The 10000-nt window shown below is 35.1% G+C and overlaps 1 protein-coding gene across 7 annotated transcripts in view; it reads left to right on the forward strand.

The window, feature by feature from the left end:
- Nucleotides 1–10000, forward strand: part of LOC135201370 (acetylcholine receptor subunit beta-like 2) — a 658252-nt gene that overhangs the window by 397047 nt on the left and 251205 nt on the right. The window lies entirely within an intron of this gene.

Consider the following 10000-nt stretch of genomic DNA (forward strand, 5'->3'; position numbering starts at 1 on the left):
CACTCCATTCTTGTTTGCTGTACTGGTAAAAAATGCTAATTTCTCTCTTCCATCTCCCATACTTTCTACAAGCGTATTAAACCATCTCTTATTGATAACAGTTCTTACTATTAACTTCCATTCAGGAAATGGAACATTTCGAAGTACTCTCGAGGCTAACTGTTAACATTTATAATTTTTCTCTTTCCAGTGAATTTGTTTGGGATTAATCCCTCTTTCTTCGATCGTACGTTTCGAATGACTTTTGTCGATGGTTTTGTAAAGGGGTAAATCACTTCCAATATCTTTTCTTTGGCTGTTTCTAAACACACATTTTCAAGAACTTCAAAACATTGTTTTGTTGGAAAAATAGTTTTCTATGGTCGGTACCTTTGTACAGAGTATAGTAAATGCTATTATTCATAATTACATTGGTTTATAAAAATAAATTTGATACTTTATCTGGTTACAGTTATCGACCTGACCATAAATGTGCTTTGATTTATATCTACTTTAGTAAATTCTCGACTTTTTAAGTTCCATGAGAGATTCTATTATAGAAACCGGTCAAAGGTCATGAATAACGAGTGTATGTCAATACTAATATTAGGTTGGGTCTTCAGCATTTGCGTTTACAGGCTCTTAGGAACCTGGCGCTCCAACATTACTTGAAGGCCATCCTTCTAAGAGACTCGTACACGGACTAAAATTAGGATAAAGGCCGTGGGGAAAGGTGGCCCATTGGATAACACTCATCGCATGCTGGTCATTTAAGTTTGAAAAGTGTTCTTTGCGTTATTTGTCAACAGCTCTGGTTTCGTCACTCAGGAATTATTTGGCATCTCACCTTGCAGGAAAATGCGTCCAGTCTTTTCTTTAAAGAATTGTATTGGCTTTTTGTCTTATTAGTAATTTTGAAAAATATCCTTTGGTATAAATTTACGTAGCGGTTAATTATACAGCTGTAATTTTAGTTGGTTTTCACAGTTATAAAGAAACCGACTGGTTGTTTCGTAATAGAAAAAGTACCAAGGCCTATTCGTTTATAGAGTGTTCAGTCGTGTCTTTTGATGTGAGGAAACAGGATATACTCCCAGAAATTTCTTTTAATCGGAGATCACTTTGTCTGGTCCAAAACCCTCATCTCTTCTTCCTGTGTTTGAGCTCTGTACGAGCCCTTTACGAGAAAGCTTTCGTGTGTGTGTCTGTGTGTATGAGAGAGAGAGAGAGAGAGAGAGAGAGAGAGAATGAAATTCGAGATCAAAGAGCTGAGAAAGGCTTCCATTGTAAATTCGCCTTTCAAAATCTCTCCAGGGCTTGCTGAAGGGCGAGTGGCTTAAAAGACGTTAGGTGTCAGGATTCGGGCACGAGACGAGCTTCAGATAAAGATTTTGTACTGATGGCTTTCTGGCGATATATGCAGACCCTTTTTGTTAGGTTATGGGGGATTTAATCGGAATTTATGAGGATGATGGTTGCATTTTTCACATCTGTAAAAGATTCTGCCGTGCTCATATTGACGAAATACATCATGATTTTGGAAATCATCCGGTAATTCTTAAGTACTAGTAGTTAGTTTCTGGTTGATTAAGAATTTTAGTAACCCTAACTCCCAAGTATGTGTACTGTCATATACGTGCTAAGATATACGTGTAACAGAATCTTAGTATGTGTAACAGACGCTACTGCATCAAATGTGTAGCTATTAGTTAATGCGGCCAGGAATGACAGATAGACGAATGAACTTGGGAAAGGGACACTAGTATTTCCAAAATGACTGAACAATAAATACAAGAAGCGCCTCCTTGTCTGTTTGTGTATTCCAATGTTTCTTAACCTTTTCTGACCTCAGCACCCGCTGTAGCAAGGCTTCATGAACAGTCCAGCACCAGTTACATTTAGGGGCAAACTGTTTCTATCATAGCTCTCTTATTATAATTATAAAAAATGATAATAAAATATATAAACAATATAATAATAATAATAATAATAATAAAATAATAATAATAATAATAATAATAATAATAATAATAATAATTTATTATTATTATATTATTATGATTATGATTATGATTATGATTATGATTATGATTGCATTAGGATTATGATTATGATTATGATATTATTATTATTATTATTGCAGCACTCCCCAAAACTGATTTCATCACCCGAGGTTAAGATATGCTGGTCTATTCGTATACTTTTCATAAGCGTATTAAACCACCTCTTATTGGTAATAGTTCTTACTATTAACTTTCATTTAGAAAATACAACATTTCGAAGTACTCTCAAGGCTCACTGTTAGCATTTCTAATTCTCTCTTTCCAGTGAATTTGTTTGGGATTAATCCTGCTTTCTTCGATCATACGTTTCGAAAGTCTTTCGTCGATGATTTTGGAAAGGGGTAGAACACTTCCAATATCTTTTCCTTGGCTGTTTCTAAACACACATTTTCAAGAACTTCAAAACATTGTTTTGTTGGAAAAATAGTTTTCTATGTTCGGCATCTTTGTACTGTGTATTTTTCTATGTTCGGTACCTTTGTACAGAGTATAGTAAATATTATTTTTCACGTCATTCTGCAGCTCGCGTTTTACACTTGGTCGTTGCTGCAACACAGTAACACTCAAGGAATTCCCATACAAGCTAGAGGCTGTTTATTCTGAAGGCGATCGCACCAATTGGTCTTAGTATATAACCTGTATTTCATTTATGGAGCTCCTTTTTATGTAGCGCAAAGAAAATCTTTATATTGGAAGAGGTATTTAACTCCCCGTGTTCTCCTTGTATTTTAATAAGAATGGGAAGTTGAACAAGAACCGATGTGATCTCTGAATGTTTGTAATTAGTTTTATTGCTCCAAAGATTACATCGAGTTGAACAGTAACCAAGACTAGAAGGCTCATCTCATTATTAGACACCCAGTAATTAGATCGTAGAACCAGTTCCCAATTACGTAGCGACGGATAATGGGAACTCGACCAGCAGTTAACATGCGTAATAGGTAATGCGACACTCTAGCCTTAGCAGATTATTTTTTCCTTTTCTGATACATAATAAGACTGATCTAGTACAATATTTACAGTATTTAAATAGATTTACCTAATAAGAGTTCCGTCATTTTTTCCGTAAGAATGTAATAAAGAAGCCGCAAGAATTTCAAATGCTCAAGAGGTGTGTTGAAAGACGAATTTCAAAAAATTTATAAATTGAGCTCGAGTAAAAAGTTCATGTGAACAGTTTAGCATCATATTAGTTAAGATTTTAGGACACGGATTTATTGTTTTTTATTTTGAATGATTGTAATTTTGTGTTAATAGTTTTTGAGGAATGCTAGGGTTCTGGCAGTGATTTGCACAATATATACTTGGCAAAGTGGATCACGTTTGTCGCCCAGTTTTGTACAGTTAATCAGAGTAAACTGGGTGATTGTATAGCTTGATGGGCTGTTCTAATTTACTGCTTGTCAGTTACCCAGGCATAAGCATTGTAGGAGGAGGGAAAATAATAAGGACAGCTTAAAATACAGCGACCACATTCGATATAACCTAGGATACAGCGACCACATTCGATATAACCTACTCCCATAATGCTGACTTGGCGTTCTGGAAGAAAACTTAAGTACTTTGACCCTCTTGTTATTTCTGCCGATACAGTTCATTAATACTGTTGTATGTACATTGACCTTGTTATTTCTGCCGATACAGTACAGTAATACTGTAGCTTTCTGGTCTTATAAACGTTTAACCAAAAGTCATTTAAGGTTGTAAGTATTATTTGGTGTTAATGAACTATTTTTATGTAACACTTTCTTTGGGTATTTACCGCAGGCAACAGCAGAACTCTTTGAATTTGTTCCGAGGACGAAAATATATTTCCAAGTGCTAACGAAGGGTATTATTTGTGATCGCTTTGCACGTATAGAGAAATGTTACAAACAAAGGAGAATTATTAGGCTCGTATTACTTGAACTGTCTGTTTTTTACCTAGATAAATATACGATTCACGCCATTATCTTCTTGGCTAAAATGTTTCGAATGTAGTCATCGATATACCACTTACCAATAACAATACTGTATCTTGACAATAATCCGTTGTGTAACGTTTGATTGGAAATAATGTTGACGTAAATGGATTTTCAAATGATTAACGCAATTCAACCGAAAGGATGATAGGGGAATATAAAGGTTTTTTTTTTTTTGAAATGTACAGGCCTTGTCAAAGTAACATCCCTACGATTGATAACGTGATACATAAGTATACACACAACACACACACACACCTGTATTTTTATATACATACTCTATTGTGTATATATATGTATATATATATATATATATATAATATATATATGTATATATATATAATATATATATATATATATATATATATATATATATATATATATATATATATATATATATATATGTGTGTGGTGTGTGTGTGGCTCAGTATAGTTAAATGGAAAAGAAAGAAAAGAGAGAGCTCCTTTCTCTTACTCTCTTTCTCTCTCCAACTATCACTGTCTCTTTCCCTCTTTCTTCTCCACCTAATACCAAACCTCCTCTTCTCGCCCTCTCCTCCTCTCCCTCTCTATCTCTCTCCAACTTCCTTCCTTCTTTCCCTCTTCTTCTCCTAATACCAACTCTCCCCTCTTTTCTTCTCCCCCCTTCCTCTCTCTCTCCTCCTCTCTCTCCTCCTCTCTCTCTCTCTCTCTCTCTCTCTCTAACACCCCGTCTACTCTCTCTCACTTCCTTCCTCTCTCTCATTCTCTCTCTGTCAACCCCATTCTCAATTATGTATGATAAATTCGTAAAGTAACTGACCCTACGGGTATAACCAACCCTATTGCACGGGCAGAGCCAGCTCCGTTTCAGGGAATACCTTCTCACCCCAACCCCTTGAGAGGGGGGGGAGGTAGGATGAAACTCCATTATAAAAACGCGCGTATTCGAATGCAATGTTGTGCCAAAATTTCAAAGCAATCGATGAAGTGCTTTCGGAGATTTAAGATTTTGAACAAACGAACATTTAAATTTTTATTTATATAGATACATATACGTACATAGATATTTGTGTGTATATGTGCCGCATGCGGTTCAGTTGGGCTCTTGTGTGAGGGCCAATGAAGAGTTTTATTGATGGTTGGGTTAATTGAAATATAGTTTAGTTTTGACTTACTATACTAAGTGTTGTGGAATACATTATGGTGTAAATATCCATCAAACTCTATAGAGTCACGTCCATTACATTTCAATTGTCGAGTATATATATAGATATATATATATAATATATATATATATATATATATATATATATATATATATATATATATATATATATATATGTATATATATATATATGTATATATATATATATATATATATATATATATATATATATACATACATACATACATACATATATAATTCCTGCCTTTCAGCCCCGTTCTCTAGTGAAGTTCAAGAGGAAAAAGGGAAAAGAAAAATATATACTACTTTTTAATTTCACAGAAAAATAAATTCCATTTCTGTTATGTACATGACTGCGACCATTGCAGGGAGCATTATTAAATCAGCATGATTGAAAAACGAACACGCGCTGTCATTTTTCGATCTGGAAAATATTAATTTATAAGATTTGCTAAAATTGGTCGGTGACATTGCAAAGTTCTGAGTGGTGGTGATTGAAGTCAGCTTTTCCTTTGATGTAGGGAACCCGACCGAATGGAAAGAGGAACAGTTACAACGACTATGTTATATTTAGTCGCTTTATGGTGGAGTCAGGGACTCATTCTAGGGAGTTCCAGCCTGCATGAGATGGCGATAGCACTTCAGTAAAGGGCAAATATATTACCAAGATAAACGAGAAAACGAAAAACTCTCATCCTTCTAATCAGGTGAATTATAAGAAATCAGCTTGATGGCTCGTGCTACGCTGCGTTGGAACCCAGCGCTGCCCGCATGTCACCTCTACCATCCCGATCCCCAACCTAGCCCGCCCCATCCGGGATGGATAAACAGGTTTGCAGGAGGAGGGTTGATGTGTCATGTTTCCCCTAACCTCCAGATACCTTCCCTTCCCGCCCCCACCATGGGCGAACAAAGAATAAAAATCCACTCTGATTTTATTATTATAGAAAGTCTGAATGGCAGGTAAATCTTGACGGGGATCCCAAGGAAATATTAATGATGAAAATAAGAGAGAAGGGCAACAGTAGTCCTAAGAACGAAACAAAGACAATTAGAGGAAGGACAAAGAGTCTGTCTCATTACCGCGAAGAAGCGAGTTATGTAAAGAAACCAATCTGGTCACAAACAAAGCGTAATCACATAGTTAAGCGTACATGTTTATTTTCTGTTTACCAGTTATTGTCTTTGTGTAGGGTCCTTTGTTTATTTGTTTATTTTTTTTTCGTGCGGATGGTTGTTTGCTTTAAATGTGTTTAGATGGTACTTAAAACATCTTCAAGTTGATATTTATACTTATAAAACGTATAGAAATATTTGGAAGCTGTATTTTTGTGAAAACGTGCCCCCACACACTATAATATATATATATATATATATATATATATATATATATATATGTGTGTGTGTGTGTGTGTGTGTGTGTGTGTGTGTGTGTGCTCTTGTGTCTTTTCTCCCTGTGTGCGGAGTTGTGTCAGCCCAAGACCGAAATAGAATTACACTTACGTCTTCATTAGGAGACACGTTTTGTGGATTACCACCCTAGCTGGCCGTCTTCCTCGTCTCGTTTAGCCCGAAGTGAGAAAGTGTCCTTTCCTTCTTCGTATTCTGTGAAAGCCGGATGTAATTATGAAGAGGTACCTTTCCATCACAAAAATTCCCCCTGGGAAAGTGGGTGAATGATAGAATTTCTTCCCCTAATTTTGTGTTGTATGTAGACGAAGAAAACAATTTTTGAAAACTTCAGAATGAAATAGAAGTCAGCTCATGCAAAAGGACAGTTGTTGATGTTTCACTTGAGAGAGAGAGAGAGAGAGAGAGAGAGAGAGAGAGAGTTGTCCCAACAATGAAAGTGACACCCGAAAAAAATTTGTCACTGAAAGCGAACAATAAGTGTTGAAAAAATAGACAAAAAGTAAAGGGACCATTTTCTCCAGCCGCTTTGGCTGGAGTCAAAAGAACTTGGGGCAATGGTCACCCGGAGAAATTTATTTGATTAGAGGACAGAATAAATTTGATCTAGAAGAGAGACATTCAAGCAAAGAAAAAATAAAAACACCCAAAAAAATCTCACAGGAGTCTGAAATGAATTTAGCTGGAAATGGATGCATTTTCTGTTCGGGAAACGAAATACATTGCGTTTCACTTTTACTCGCATTTTTTGCTTTGTTAAATTGTCGTGCTTTTGTTGGAAATTTAAATGTGTTTGCAGGACATATGCATATTCGTTCAGAATGTTAAATAGGTCAGGCGTCCTCTGTTTTAACGTTGTTTCCTCCAGGGCTTGTTGTGTGTGTATGTGGTATATATATATATATTATATATATATATATTATATATATATATATACATATATATATATATATATATATATATATATATATATATATACTCATATTGATTTATTTATTTATTTTATTTATTAATTTATTTATTCATTTATAACGTGTGTATCTAAGTATAAGTAATAAGAGCTTGCAGTGTAGGACCTAGTAATGTTGGAGTACTGGAATACTTGGAGCCGTTAGGCATAATTTGTTAAAATGGATTTACTGTATTCGACGTTGGCGCTGAATTTCATACATTGTCGTTAGCTGACTGTAGTGGTACCAGAGTGAAGCTGAACTAGTAAGCTCATCCCCTAGAATCAGAAGAACAAAAGACACGCTCACACACACAATATATATTATATATATATATATATATATATATATATATATATATATATATATATATATATATATATATATATATATATATTATATATATATACACACACACACACACATATATATATGCAATTGTAGTAGCCACAATGTCCTCTTAACTGCTTGAATTCATTGCTCTTTTTTGGATAAGCTTGTCACTACAAAGCCCTAAGATCCAAGTTCAAAGATATTTGAAGAAGAAATTGTGATGTCCGGCCCTGGGAAACGAACCGAAGTCCAATAATCACAACGAGGTCACGTTGCCGACCTGACCACGGCAACATGGCCTCTTAGTGATTATTATACCTGGGTTCGTTTCCCAGGCCGGACATCACAATTTCTTCTTCAAATTTCTTTGAACTTGGATCTTCAGGTTTTGTAGTGACAAGCGTATCCAAAAAAGAGCAATGAATTCAAGAAGTTAATAGGGCATTGTGGCTGTTACAATTGTATATGTTTCTGGTAAAAAAGTTACCAGTACCTAATTCTACTACACACACACACACACACACACACACACACACACACACACACACATATATATAATATATATATATATATATATATATATATATATATATATGTATATATATACATACAAATTTTATCACATCACCGTGATTCATTTACATGCATTAAACTACAAATGTCCTTTAATATCCAATTTGCTCTACCTCTGAGTTAATATATTTTCATATATGTTAACCGAAGGGTAATTATTTAGCGCATAATAATTTCGTCCTCTCCTGGATTCGACCTGCAGACAGAGGAGAAATCAGGTCTTCGTGACATTACCGACTCGGCCAACAAGTGACCTTGCAAATCACTGTCCAACTCAGGTATTTGTAATTAGAATCGATATCCAACCCCCTGCCATGTTAACCAAGTCCAACGTTTGCCGCACGTAGCCATATTACGAATTTTTATCACATCACCGTGGTTCGTATACAGTATTAAGCTACAAATCCCCTTTAATATCCAATTGCATATATATATATATAATTATATATATATATATATAATATAATATATATATAAATATATATATATATATATATATACAGTGTATGTATGTATGTATGTATGTATGTGCGCATGTACGTACGATGTGGACTGCCTTAGGAATCTTTTGTGGCAGTTTAACATGCTCGCAGACTTATTGTACGTGTGACTAAATAAAATGCCCGTAAATACTTCACCGTAATTGATCTCTTTTAACGGTAAATTTTGCATAAGAGTGAATAACCTTTGGTGTGGGAGTGGTTTCTCTTCTTATTTATCTATTCCTTTTTATTTTAAATATGAAGTTGCAGTGTGAGTTCAAACTACGATTGCAGCGGGCATCTTAATTTCGAAAAATAAATTCATAGATTTTTCCAATCTATTTTCCTGAGAGAGAGAGAGAGAGAGAGAGAGAGAGAGAGAGAGAGAGAGAGAGAGAGAGAGAGAGCACATTTATCATATTCTTACTCGTTAATTGCAAAATTAATTATAGCCATGATTGGCGCTGTATTTTCCGTGGCTTTTATCTCTTCATTCCAGTCCTGCTGTATAAATTTCACAAGCGGTAATGAATGTATTTCTGATCAAAAAATGTAAAAGTAAATGTGTTTATATGGTAATTTATGTAGTTACGTCTGTTGAGTTATTGAATATCTTTCATATAGTGGACTGGGGGATTTATTAACGTAAAAGTTTATAATTCAATTGGTGAATGATACAAATTAAATGAAAAGCTAGGGAAATATTTCAGATATGATGCATTGTGAAGGTAATCGAATTTGAAATCGGTTTTGTGATCATGAACAAATTGCTGATTTTGAAATGGAGGAGAACTCTACTATTTCCTGTTGTTCGTGGCGATGTCATTTTTGAATTGTCTCACCTTTGTTCTCCATTGAAACAGGGGTCACATTAAGAGCGATTACAAACTTGGTGAGGCTTGAATTTTACTAGGGAAACTTCTCTTGCTCGCATCCTGGCTAAGTCTGGTAAGTTTTCTAACCGTTTGTTGTTTGTTGAGAAATTTTGTGAAACTCGTCCGCCTGCAGTCGTGAATTGTTCGTAGATCAGTCGGTCTTCAGCCGTCGGGTTCTTGTCGAGGTCTAGTTTGCATCCTCTGGC

Source organism: Macrobrachium nipponense, chromosome 28 (genome assembly GCF_015104395.2).
Source record: "Macrobrachium nipponense isolate FS-2020 chromosome 28, ASM1510439v2, whole genome shotgun sequence".
NCBI lineage: Eukaryota > Metazoa > Arthropoda > Malacostraca > Decapoda > Palaemonidae > Macrobrachium > Macrobrachium nipponense.